We start from the raw sequence: 14,637 nt of genomic DNA, 5'->3' as shown, positions 1-14,637 counted from the left end.
TCAAAATTCTCCAAGGCAGGCTTCAACAGTACATGAACCGTGAAATTCCACATGTAGAAGCTGGATTTAGAAAAGGCAGAGGAACCAGAGATCAAATTGCCAACATCCATTGGATCACCAAAAAAGCAAGAAAGTTCCAGAAAAACATCTACTTCTGCTTTATTGACTATGTCAAAGCCTTTGACTGTGTGAATCACAACAAACTGTGGAAAATTCTGAAAGAGATGGGAATACCAGACCACTTGACCTACCTCCTGAGAAATCTGTATGCAGGTCAAGAAGCAGCAGTTAGAACTGGACATGGAACAACAGACTGGTTCCAAATGGTGAAAGGAGTATGTCAAGGCTGTATATTGTCACTCTGCTTATTTAACTTATATGCACAGTACATCATACGAAATGCTGGGCTGGCTGAAGCACAAGCTGGAATCAAGATTGCTGGGAGAAATATCAATAACCTCAGATATGCAGATGACACCACCCTTATGGCAGAAGCTGAAGAGGAACTAAAGAGCCTCTTGATGAAATTGAAAGAGGAGAAGTAAAAAAAAAAAAGTTGGCTTAAAAATCAACATTCAGAAAGTAAAGATCATGGCATCTGGTCCCGTCACTTCTTGGCAAATAGATGGGGAAACAGTGGAAACAGTGAGAGACTTTATTTTCTTGGGCTGCAGAATCACTGTAGATGTTGACTGCAGGCATGAAATTAAAATATGCTTGCTCCTTGGAAGAAAAGCTATGACCAACCTTGACAACGTATTAAAAAGTAGGGACATTACTTTGCCAACAAAGGTCCATCTAGTTAAAGCTATGGTTTTTCCAGTTGTTATGCATGGATGTGAGAGTTGGACCGTAAAGAAAGCTGAGCGCCAAAGAATTGATGCTTTTGAACTGTGGTGTTGGAGAAGACTCTTGAAAGTCCCTTGGAGTGCCAGGAGATCCAAACAGTCACTCCTTAAGGAAATCAGTCCTGAATATTCATTGGAAGGACTGAGATTGAAGCTGAAACTCCAATACTTTGGCCACCTGATGTGAATCACTGACTCATTGGCAAAAACCCTGATGCTGGGCAAGATTGAAGGCAGGAGAAGGGGATGACAGAGGATGAGATGGTTGGATGGCATCACTGACTATGGACATGAGTTTGAGCAAGCTCCAGGAGTTGGTGATGGACAGGGAGGCCTGGCGTGCTGCAGTCCATGGGGTTGCAAAGAGCTGGACACGACTGAGCAACTGAGCTGAACTGAATTTTTATCATGAGGCGTAATTATTCAGGGTTCCTGCTGAAAGCCCAAGGTGCTTCCTGAGATGACCTCCCTTTTGTGTGCGTGCCAAGTCACTTCAGTCATGTGTGACTCTTTTGTGACCCTATGGACTCTATGGAGGGTAGCCCACCAGGCTCCCTCTGTCCATGGGATTTCCCAGGCAAGAATACTGGAGTGTGTTGCTCTGCCCTCCTCCAGGGAATCTTTCTGACCCAGGGATTGAACCCATGTCTCTAATGTCTCCTGCATTGGCAGGCGTTTTCCTTAGCACCAGTGACATCTGGGAAGCCTGATCTCCCTTTTATGGGCCCTGAATTTTAGTTTCATCCTGTTAACCTGTTGGTGATGTGAAAACTTTGATCACCTTTTAACCCCTTACCTACCTTTCCTCATATTGGCCCACACCTTTAGGAGAAATGTGGCCCCAGAGGTAGGAAAAAAACTTTTTTTAAAGGATCTCTGGGATCTTGGCACAATGTAATTTGATACCTTTTTGGTAGTTCTTTGATGCCTTTGAGTGGTTGTTCTTTTTTATTTTGTATTCATCTGTTCTGTTTTTTTCTGAATAGAAATATAGATCTAAATTATAGTTCTTCTTTACTGGAATGGAAATTCAGCTAGCTTTTAAAAATGGAGCCGTTTATTCAGGCACTGGTTTAAGTTAGTTATTATGTTTCACTTTCATAGCATTAATTCCTTGAGGAAGATGGTACTCCCTTCATTTTCCTTGTGAGTCAACAGATGTTTGAATACATTAATGAATTTGTTCAAGATCACAACAGAATCTTTCCCTTGAGGCAGTAAATAATCCTGTTCTAGTCCACTTTCTCTTTCAGACTTTGGACTTGAGGGTAACAAGTACTTTGATGTTATATGGCAAGTACACAGGAAATCTAAATGACAGAGAAACAAGTTCAAATAGGATCAGTATTTTGTGGGTATATATATGTACTGTAGAGTGTAGAAACCTATGATTAATTTTGTAAGCATGAATAATTGGATGTGAATCCACCTACACAGTTAGTTGTATTTAGTTATTTTTCAATGGCAAAAACACTTTCCAAGTACAGTATTTGCCATACATTATAAGTTTTGATTTCTTGTTAAATCTCAGTGTATAATTTTCATTCTATACTGTGTGATTAATTACAGATTTGTTAGAATTTTAGAAGTTATTTTCCACCTTTAAGTTAGCTTTAGATGATTAGTTCTAGAGTCATACTTTACATTGTTTTAACTTTTTTTTTCATATTGCTTTGGATCATATTCAGTTTGAAAGAGGATTTTTAAAGTACTTCTTGATAGACCTCCAACTATGAGAATCTAGTTGTGTTTGAAACTCACATCTGATGGAGTGACATGGTTGTCCACAGGATATGTGCCAAAGTTGCTGGGTTCTGGGACACGATAGATGGGATGGCAGGCTATGGCGGAGAACAGGAATAGATTCATTGGGGATTCAGTGGGAAATGGTATCTTGAATCAAGTCTGAGGAGCAAGATGAGAATGCAAAGAGGAGAACTAGTACTGAGAAACTTAAGCCAAAAGAATCAAGAGTAGCATGGAGTGTGATGTGAGGAGTGGTTTGATCCAAGTAGCCTAGAAGTACGTGACAAAGGGTAAGTGTGTGCCACACAGTAGGTTACAGGGGAGAACGTGGTGGCTTAGAGGAGTGTTGGAGGCCCTGCCATTTGGAAGTAGGTTTTTAGAGTTCATATCAGGAATATTCGGTTCTGATAAACTTTCCCTAGGTTATTCTGTCTTAAGTTAACAGAAAGGACCCCAGAAATCTCCGTGGCTGAGAAAAACAAGTTTATTACTTTCCCACAGTGTGTTTTCATTGTAGCTCTGCTCCAGGGTCAGCTCTGTATCTTAATCAGGGACCCAGACTGAAGGAGTAGCACTCAGCTGAGACATGCCTCTCTCATGGTGAAAGGAAAGAGAAACAATGGAGACATAATGGCCTGCACAGCTTTGGCTGTGAATTGGCACAGATCACTCACATTCACGTTTCTTTGGCCACTACTTCCATAGAGAAGGACATACTGCAAGTCATACACCAATAGGCAGGGATGTATAATCTCTCCAGGAAGGAGCAGTGAACAGTTGGGTACAAAATTACAGTCAACCATGTTTTCCTTTCCAGATGAGACTTTCATGTGATAAATGTGCCATCTAGTAGAGTTAGAGCCAGATTACCTTATGGATAACTTCTGGAACACATTTTCTCCCTTAGTTTAATGTCTGAAATCACAATGCATCTTACAATAGATGGGGTCTTATAATCAGTGCAGGCCAGGCAGCTGTCTTGATGTCATTGCTGAAGCATGGAAGAACTGGGCTTTTAGTCCTGGGGTATCAAGATACCATGTGGCACCTGCAACTATTGACATTTCAGAACTGTCTGAGAAAGGAATATGAGTCTAGATTTTCATCTGAAAACTTTCTTTTAGATCCTCCAATAAGGTCAGCATTCATTGTGAAATGAGTGTCAGCAGCTTGGGAAAAAAAATCTTGAAAAAAAAAAAGCTGTATCACCAAGTGTTCCTGGTAGAACAGGGGATGATATTGTTAGAAGCAGCCTGGATTGAGAATTTTGAGTTGAACAGTGATTGAGAAGAGTTGCTCTCTGAATGTGAAGAAGTTTTAGAAATACTTCCATTAAGTTACTGAGTTTGGAAATTGTTCAGTTGTGTCTGACTCTTTGCAACCCCATGGACTATAACCCCCAGGCTCCTCTGTCCTTGGGATTCTCCAGGCAAGAATACTGGAGTGGGTTGCCATTTCCTTCTCCAGGGGATTTTTCCTACCTGGGGATGAAACCTGGGTCTGTTGCTTTGCATGCAGATTCTTTACTGTCTGAGCCACATTACTGTGCTTATATTCTATTTATTAGGTATGTACAGTAATGTTAGATGAAAAAAAATCTGTTCTAAAGAACTGAATAATCTAATTTTACATGAGAAGCCATTATACTGTAATTAAATTAAAATTTTTTTTTTGGGGGGCAGGCATAGTCATAGACTGGTGCATCTTGCTCTCAGTGGCTTCTTAGAGTCTATGAAGTGTGGTAAACATGCCTCCTACACATTTAAAAGCTGTTCACCATTTATTGGGTAAATGGAGCCAAGGTTTCTTTCTTAGAAGGTCTCCTTATAGTACATACCATGAAATCAACTTTGAACTAATTTTAGTCATTCTAGTTGTAAGTAAGATTTATATAAGATGTGTAAGTAATACCAATGTTCTTGAACTGAAATTTCACTCTGCACAGTGAAGTTAACATTTGGAATCACACAGTGAAGTTAACATTTTTCTCCAGAGGCCAAACTTCTGGTTAGTAGAGGAGTTTTGTTTTATTTTCTAATTGTTTACTCTTCTTCTAGAGTAGATGGCTGAAACCTTCACTTTTAAAACAGAATGATAGCTTATTTAGTACTACCTTAGATATAGACTATGAGGTATGCTGGTGTCAGGAAAAATATTGTATAGAATATGTAACCTGTCTGAAGAGCATTATTGCCATTTTGACATCTTTCACTTATTTTGTGACCCTCACAGTTTCAAAAGTTAACTAAGAGTTTTGGGTTTAAATTATATACATTAGAAAAAAAAGTTAATAACGGTAAAGCATCTGCCTACAATGCAGGAGACCCTGGTTTGATCCCTGGTTCAGGAAGGTTCCCTGGAGTAGGAAATGGCAACCCACTCCAGTACTCTTGCCTGGAAAATCCCATGGATGGAGGAACCTGGTAGGTTATAGTCCATGGGGTCGCAAAGAGTCGGACATAACTGAGCGACTTCATCTTTCACCTTTTGGGTTTAAATTATATACATTAGGGGGAAAAAAGTTAATTATATGTAATCTGTTGGTGATTTTCCAAATTTAAAAAAACATTTACTTAACAGTAAGTTGAGTACATACTTCTTCACATTGCATTCAGCAAACCACTAATGAGGCATTGTGGTAGGGTTCACAAAGATGAATCAGCTCTGCTGTGTCTTCAAAGAACTTTCATTCTCTTGGTGGCAGGTGATTGGGAGCTGAAGATATTGGTATCCCAATTTTGGTGAGACACTGTGATTTAGAATTTCAGACCTTTTCTAGATCTGATTTTCAATCTTGGTGTTGCCCCTTTGTCAACTTCTGCAGAACAGTTCATCCCTCTAGGCCTCAGCAGCTTCAGTAGAGTGGTTGTGAGTATGTAGAACAAAGAAGTTCAATAACTGCTAGCTGATGTGTATCATACTCATCATTGTCATCATCATAAATCTCATCTTTATTTTAATGCTGTGAAAGAACTTTGATTTCAGTGTTCAGTAGTCTTGGCAAGATTCCAGTCTGTCTCTGACTTTTATTAGGTATGTGATAACTCTGTCTGCTGCATGCTCTTCTTAAATTTCTCCTTATAGGCATCTCAAGCTGAACTTAGGATCTTCCACCCAAATTTTTTATTCTGCAGCTTGCCCATTTTACAGTTGTTTGTACCAGAAACCTGGGAGTCATTGTCTCCGTGTCTCTCTGTCTTGGTCTCTGTAGTCACTGGCTTACTCTTATCTCTTCAATTCTACCTCTTATCTCAAGTCTCCTAACTTCTCTTCACCTCCATTGCCATGACCTGTGTTGAAGTGAGAAAAGTATGACTCAGACTACTGTTGTGGCCACCTAACTAAACTTAGATTCAGCTTTGCCTAATTCTAGTTCATTCTCCATATCTGATCCTCTTCCCTGCCTTCCACTCTATCTTGTTCAAAAATTGCAATGCCTTCCTTTTTACCCCCGAATAAACTCTAAAGTCCTTACTGTGCCCCGTGAGATCGTGCATGGCTTGACAGCAGACTTTTTCCTTAGCTTCATTTCTCTTGTGCTCAGTGATCCTTACACCGGCCTTCTTTATTTCCTCTTTTAACCCAAATTCCTTCCTGCCTCAGGACTTCTCCAGTCACTGCTGTTGCTTCTGCCCACACCATTTTCCTTTTCCCTACTTTTTTCCAGTTCGTTTGCTTCCTTGAAATCTATGCTCCAGTGGTATTCAGGAAGCCTTTTATAATCTCTCAGTGTAAGTTGGGTCTGTATATTATGTGCTCTCATAGCATGCTCTGGTTTTTCTTTATAATATTTACCTCTCATTTAGTATCTTTCTTTCATGGTCATAGATAGCATGTTTCGCTCACTGCTCAGTTATTTCTAGAGTTTAGCACAGTACCTGACACATAAGTACTGAGTAAATTTGTTGAAGGGATGAATATTTGTTGAAATCAATGAACATTACCTGCCTAATAGGGTTGGTGTGAAAATTAAATTAGGACACAAATGATGTCTTATTGCATATTATGTGGTACATAATGGGTTTCTGGTATTAGTTTCTTTCTTTTTTTTCCCCCCTAAGCATTAAGAAAGGCCTCCCAGTGGTTTTCAAACTATAGGTTATGGCCCACTAGAGGGTAATGAAATCAATTTAGTGGGCCACAAAGTGAATTTTAAAATGTGAAATGGAATAGAATAGCTATTATCAGATAAAATAACATGATAACAAACCTAGACAGCATATTAACAAGCAGAGACATCACTTTGCCAACAAAGGCCTGTGTAGTCGGCTGTGGTTTTTCAAGTAGTTGTGTACAGATGTGAGAGTTGGACCATGTAGCAGGCTGAGCGCCAAAGAATTGATGCTTTCAAAGTGTTGTGCTAGAGACGACGTTTGAGAAGAGTCTTTTGGACTGCAAGGAGATCAAACCAATCAATCCTAAAGGAAGCCAGCCCTGAATATTCATTGGAAGGACTGATGCTGAAGTTGAAGCTCCAATACTTTGGCCACCTGATGTGAAGAGCTGATTCCTTAGAAAAGACCCCGATGCTGGGAAAGATTGAGGGCAGAAGGAGAAGGGGGTGACAGAGGATGAGATGGTTCGATGGCATCACTGACTCAATGGACATGAGTTTGAGCAAACTCCAGGAGATAGTAAAGGACAGGGAAACTTGGTGTGTTCCAGTCCATGGGGTCGCAGAGTCAGACACAAGTTAGCAGCTGAACAAAGCAACAAAGAAAAGTAGTGTTTCCTGGAACTTGTGGTTGTGGGTGTTCTGTATTACCAGTTGGAGATAAAACATATTTCTTATATGGATTATGGGTAAAAGAAAGAAGTCTGAAAGCCGCTATTGTAGTGATAGCACAGTGTAGTGTAACCTATAGGCAATGCTGTGTTTAAGTTAGGGCAGCTAAAAGGGGATATATCCAGTTCTTCAAGAGATGTTACTCTCTATGCCTTTGCTGACTTCTTACACTGTTCAAGGCCCTAGAACCTTCCTTAGGCATCAATACAATCACCAAAACTTCTGGGATTACTAATTTACCCCTTTATGTGGAGCCTATATCTATTTCTAACCTGTGTTTTTTTTAAAGAAATTTTTACTTATGTATACTGTGTACTCTGGCCTTTTCCACTATATTGAAAATGTATCTCCATGTTGTTAATATTTGTTATGGTGACATCTGTCTTATGTATACTATATAATGTTGATGTTAGCATAGTTATATCTGTCATAATGGCATTCTTTAATAGCTCAAATTATTGCTCTTATTAAATTTTATTACTCTAGTGACTTTATAGGCTGTTAATATTAGTTTGATAAAATCAAGTGCTGTACAGATGTATAAAAAACCAGATTCTATGTAGAGTTATAGAAAGACAGACCCAGATAAAAGGAAACCACAGCATTTAAAGGATTAAGATGATAATAGTTATGATTATGGTAGCTTGGTAAGTGATTTCATTTTTCAGTGGATTTTTAAAATATGGGGTTGATAAATGTTCATGTAACTGAATTATGGTTTCCTTCCTTAAAGCCAGTGGTCAGTTCCAACCTTTGATGGTGTTGATGTTCTCAGCATTAATCACTGTTTTATATTCCAGTCTCTAAGGATGCATAAATTATGATAATAAAAGCTAAGGGAGGCTGGAGCTTCTGGTTGTTGCTGCATTATTGTGTCCACTGGGATGGTATTTTGTGTGCTTGTCCTCTGCATATTGTTGGGCTGAGAAACTGGATCCCATCCCCTGCAAAGCTAGAGACACCAATGGATTTTAAAAGGCATGAGGAAGCAGCCCTGTTAAGAGACCTGTTTGGAACTCTTACAGACTTGATGGAACAGAATATCCTGGGGATCTTATAAAATTTTATACAAGCATAGATTGCCCCCTTCCTTAGAGTTAATATGTTTTGAGCTATTAATGGAAAATGCTCAAATAATACAAAATTTTACCTCTAATCCATTGTAAGAAAAGACTATGGTCAAGATGCAGAGTTCAATTTTCATGTTTTCTTATCATGAATTTCTGTCACTTGTTGCAGACTGGTGAGTTAGATGCTGTGCTACTCTTAGAACAGGAGCTATACAGTGATTTCTTGTTTATTCTTTACATTTTTTCATTTTAAAACAGATTTACTTTGGAAAACTCGGGAAATTGCAATATAAAAATTTTCCAATGCTCAGAAATAATTTCTGTTATTATGTATATAGTCAATCTGTTGCATTTATACATGCGAATACTGTTTTTCTATGACTATGTGATGAAATAAATATTTTAGAGGAAAATACGTATTACCAAAGTAGATGAAGAAGAGGTAGAAAACTTACCTGGAACAGTATTCACGGAGGAAATTGATAAAGTTGTCAAAACACTACTCCTAAAAAATTGCCAGTTCCAGATGGTTTTAGCTAGTCAGTATTCACATCTTTGCACAGGATGCCTGTGCTGTTTAAACTGTTCTAAAGTGGTTTTCAATGGCATGCTTCTTTATCTTACCATGTTGTTGTAGCCCAAACAAAAAATACTAGGACAGAAAGATAAGACAAAAGTATAGACTAGTCTTCAGTAGTATGTGAACCAACAACTTGCAGATGTTCACCTGGGTTTAGAAAGGCAGAGGAACCAGAGATCAAATTGCCAACATCCGTTGGATCATCGAGAAAGCAAGAGTTCCACAAAAACATCTACTTCTGCTGTATTGACTATGCCAAAGCCTTTGAATGTGTGGATCACAACAAACTGGAAAATTCTCCAAGAGATGGGAGTACCAGACCACCTGACCTGTCTCCTGAGAAATCTGTATGCAGGTCAAGAAGCAACAGTTAGAACTGGACATGGAGCAACAGACTGGTTCCACATCAGGAAAGGAGTACGTCAAGACTGTATATTGTCACCCTGCTTATTTAACTTATATGCAAGAGTACATCATGTGAAATGCTGGGCTGGATGAAGCACAAGCTGGAATCAAGATTGCCAGGAGAAATTTCAGTTACCTCAGATATGCAGATGACACCACCTTTATGACAAAAAGCGAAGAGGAACTAAAGAGCCTCTTGATGAAAGTGTAAGAGGAGAGTGAAAAAGCTAGCATAAAGCTCAACATTCAAAAACTAAGATCATGTTATCTGGTTCCATCCACTCATGACAAATAGATGGGGAAATAGTGGAAACAGTGAGAGACTTTATTTTTTGGGGCTTCAAAATCACTGCAGATGGTGACTGCAATCACAATATCAAAAGACTCTTGCTTCTTGGAAGAAAAGCTGTGACAAACCTAGACAGCATATTAAAAAGCAGAGACATTACTTTGCCAACAATGGTCCATCTAGTTAAAGCTATGGTTTTTCCAGTAGTCATGTATGGATGTGAAAATTGGACTATAAGGAAAGCTGAGCGCCAAAGAATTGATCTTTTGAACTCCATGCATGTGTCTCATGCTTCACCTAGGTGGCCGGAACAGCTAAGTCCTGGCTGAGCCATTCTCTGTCCCATATGGCCTCTCTTCATTCAGAAGTTCAGCCTGAGGTAACATGGAAGTCATGTCCCAAAAAGATGAAAGCAGAAGCTGCCGAGCTTCTAAAGGCTTAGGCCCCCAGATGGCTCTGCATGATTTTCAATTCACTGCATTCTGTTGTTCAAAGCAAGTCATGAAGTCAGCCCAGTTGAAGGAAAGGGCCAGCAGACTCCATGACTTTGAGAAAGAAGTGCCATGTGCCAAAGGAGTGGTGGGAATTGTGAGGGACATCTTGGAAGGCAAACTATCACGTTCGCTTATATGGAGTATTGCTAGGGCCTGGAAGCCTTCTGTCTACTCCTTCCCTGAATCTGCCCTCCTGTTGTCCCTCATTTCTACCCTCAGGTAACATCCACGGTCCCCTCACCACTCATTTTCCCCTATTTTCTTGCTTTTCATGATTATTTTTACCACATATGTAAGTATCCCTAAATAATGTATTAGTTTGCATGGTTGATATGAATTTATATCTTAAGATAATCTTTTAAATTTTAACTTAGAATAGCTACGTTGGAGATTATTTATAAAACTCAGAAAAGCAAAAAGAAAAAGCTAAAATAGTGTCTAATCTCAATTCCTAGGTATAATTGCTGACATTCTGGTATATGTTAACACACGTGCACACACTCCAATTTATATCAAATATTTCTTATTCTCAGAATCTCTTTTTTCTTGAGTTTGGATGACAAGGCTACTGCATCATTTGAATCTTTAGTATTCGATTCCTAATTTTGGAATGACACATAGCAAGAATTTGGATTTTCGAGACTCATCCAGACATTTATCTGACTGTTAGGATGGTTAGAGTTTGGATAGTGAAGTCCCCTTCAGTACGTGTACATATGTGTATGTGTACATTCTATACGTGTACCTATGTGTGCATGTGTTTAAATCGTATGTAATTTTAAACAAAGGCAGAGGGTCTGATAGTAAAGCTATTCTTTAAAAATTAGTATGGAGAAGTGTTCTCAGATAGCTGTTAAATGCTCTTCTACCACAGTTTTCAAAGTTTCTTCTTCTGTTAGCTTTTTACCATTTCTTAGCCCATCCATGAAATATTCCCTTGATATCTCCCAATTTTCTTGAGATCTTTAGTCTTTCCCATTCTATGTTACTGTTACAACTTACATACGGATGATTAGCATCTTTAAGTATATGTCTTCACATAAAAGGATATGTTCTTCCTCAAGCCTCCCAACATGTGGACCAGTGTGTTGTTTACTATTTATATTCTCCTACAGTGAATACTATTCTGATTCTGGGAGGGATTGGGGGCAGGAGGAGAAGGGGACGACAGAGGATGAGATGGCTGGATGGCATCACTGACTTGATGGACGTGAGTTGGTGATGGACACAGAGGCCTGGCGTGCTGCAATTCATGAGGTCGCAAAGAGTCGGACATGACTGAGCGACTGAACAGTGAAATCTGTGTAACTTTACATCTCCTATTATAATTTGGTATAAAGATGAGTTATCTTTAAAAGCAGTTCTAGGGACAGTAATAATCTCTGATCTTGTAGGCCAAAGATTGGTTCTCAGTCTTATCCCTGACACTTAATTTGTGCCCTCATTAATAGCCTAAGCTCTGAACCTCAACTTTGTCATTTTTCAAATGATGATAGTAGCACCTGGAGTTGTTTATGTAGAGAGTTTGGGCATTTTTAGAACGGGGCAGTATTCTCTTGCTGTGAGAAGGTGTGGAGTTAGTGGGACTGATGAGCACTACTGTCTGCATTTAGAATACCTCTTTGTATTTTCCTCTTTTATGTATCCACTATATTCCTGTAACATTTTACTGGATTGTTTTGAGGACTTTATGAATTCTAAAGTTTGTGAAAACTCTTTGAAAACTGTCCAGTCCTTTGTGAATTCAAAGTAAGATGATATTTGCTTTTATTCAAGGGACTATTGAAATGAATCACTCTGTTGCCCCCAAACCTAGTGTTAGAGAGACAGGTAATTATTTATATTCCTCCAAATTGTTTTGATATTTGTCACAGATTTTTGATTCCCAAATTAACATTCCCAGTTAACAGAGTCATATTGAATAAATTTATAAACTTATTTGAAATTATAAATCTCCTGAGAAACAGCTTCATCCACAGCATTTAACTTCTCAGTTTAACCTATAAAGCCTATTTCACCTTTTTTTAATGGGGAGAGCTTGGTGCAGATGAAAGTTTGGACTTTGAAATCCTATAGATTTGAAATTAAGTCTTGGCTCTGTCACTTAATAGCTTCATAACCTTGGGGAAATCAGTTAACCTCTAAGATATGTTTTTTCCATCTGTAAATTAAGAATAATATTGCTTATCTCATAGGATTGTGAAAATTAAAAAAGGAAATGTTTAGTTAGTTTGGGGTCCATTGCCAAATAGGCCCTCAATAATTGTTTCCATTTTCCTTATCCTCTGAATAGTTGCAGTAAGTTTTCCTATTCCTTCTAATTATTACACCAATTTTTTTGGGGGCGGGGGGAATACAGACTACTAGGTTGTCCTGAAAGACTAAATGATAGATATGTTTTAGCCTATCCATGTACTAGATATTATATAATAAAGGAGAATAAGTCAGTTTGGAAAATTAGATAGAACATAATATTGTGTATCTTTAGGAATTCTCTTAGAAAACATGCTTTTAATAAAACATTTTCCCCCTTTTGGGGTTGTGGTTGGAGGTTATCCCTGATCTGCAGTAAAATCGCTTTTTGAAATAACTGACTTTCTGATCCTTTTTAAGATCCTGTTCAATATGGTGCAGTTGTCTGTAGTCATGTGAATTTATTAAACTAGTTTTATGGTCAAATGTATATTTGAGGGGGGTGTCATACTTTATACAATTGCTGAGTATCTAATTAGAAATAGTGCTTATGCTGGTCAGTGGTTCCTACTGATTTAAAAACAGAAGGTGCATATATAGACAGTGCCTAGATTGTATTAAGTTAGTTGCATTGTCATCTGACCCTGTAGGGGAGCAAATTATATCTTGAATAAATAATTTTGAAGGATAAAGCTATTTGTGATATCTTTGTTAAGAAGGTACTGTTTTATTTCCATCATCTTAGTTTCAGTGACATTGAATGTCTTACCTAACCACAATACTTCTTTTCTAGTGGGGTTTGGTCTTTATATGTTGAATCATTTTCAGTTTTATATTTTTAGTGAAAAAAATTGTCAGTATTAGGTATTCATTTAAGGACTTTGAGTTCATTTGTTTCCAGCTGAAGTTGGAATCATTGGTAGACTCACAAATATATCATTCAGTGAATGTTTAGTTTTTCTTTAAATATTTTTTAGGTAGCATCACTTGGACAGAGGAAACTAGTGTGTATTGTTCTATTAATAAAGAAGTGGTTGTTCACTGATTTGATTGTTTGAATTGTGTGAATTGGAGAGTAATGTTTTTTTAGCATGACACTTTGGGAACTGCTGCTTGGTTAGGATACTTTTGTTTCAAGGTCTCTTTGAGTCAGTTCCTATTAAACATGAAATGTGACAACCTGTATAACAATGAGAATATTTGAACAATACAATACTTGTATTATTATTGTATGGCTTTGAGGAAAACCTCATACTGTGTCTAATTGAGTTTATTATGATTAATGATTTTTTTAAACCAAAGAGTATTTTTTGTTTTCTTGACCATTGAGCTTACATTTGTAAGTGGATTTAAAATATACTATAAAGTATGTAGAATGAGAATTTGCAACCTAAAAGGTAATTATACAGCAGTTTTAGTATAGCATTTGCAAAGAAATACTGTTAAAAATTATATTCTCAATAAGTTAGGCTTTAATAAATGGCAGGAGAAGGAAGGGGTGAAAAATATTAAATTAACATATGCTTTCATTAACAGTTCCTGTGAATTTTTATAAAAGAATTGATCACAGTGAATTTATTCAGTAAATTATCACAGTGAATTTATTCAGTAAATTATCAATGTCCATGTTATATACCTCCTGAAGAATGCCTTGTAGTGTCATATTCGGAAACATATCATTAACTAAAATGGTGTTCTTTCCCTTTTTCATGAGAACAAAGAATTCAAATTTAGCTGCTTGATACTAGCTACATTATGTAAATTATTGTGGTAAATGTTAACATTATGTAAAAATCTCCAGAGTAGTTGCATGAGGATTTATATTGGTGAAATAATTTTTGTTTATGTACTAATGTCACTATGAATGACGCTTAGAGATGATTGCAGCAGTATCAAATGAGGCATTTCTTTTCTCTTAACATTGCAATTATTGAGATAGGCAGTTTCCTTGTGCCTTTTTTCTAAAACTAAGCTTTGGAAAGAAGGAAGCTATGAGATTGTGAAGTTTAGGGCTAGGTAAAAGTTTGGATTTGTGTCCCCATGAAATGCTCCTAAAGCTTAATATTTCACGATTCATAAAAGAAATCTGGTAGAAATATCTGACCACTTTGCTCTTGCTTAGTGTTTGTACTTGGTGGTCTGTTATCTGTTTGGATTCATTGTTTTTGTTGGATAAATGTGAATCAGGTCTTTTTCTTTGGGTCTAAGAAAAATTAACCCAGTGTA

At 37.6% G+C, this 14,637-nt stretch overlaps 1 protein-coding gene across 7 annotated transcripts in view; it reads left to right on the top strand.

The window, feature by feature from the left end:
• DENND1A (DENN domain containing 1A) overlaps positions 1–14,637 on the top strand; it is a 531,039-nt gene that overhangs the window by 106,662 nt on the left and 409,740 nt on the right. The window lies entirely within an intron of this gene.

The sequence above is a fragment of the Bos taurus genome, chromosome 11 (assembly GCF_002263795.3).
Source record: "Bos taurus isolate L1 Dominette 01449 registration number 42190680 breed Hereford chromosome 11, ARS-UCD2.0, whole genome shotgun sequence".
Lineage (NCBI taxonomy): Eukaryota > Metazoa > Chordata > Mammalia > Artiodactyla > Bovidae > Bos > Bos taurus.
The sequence above is the reverse complement of the archived record's forward strand: the minus strand, read 5'-3'. Positions and strand labels throughout refer to the sequence as shown.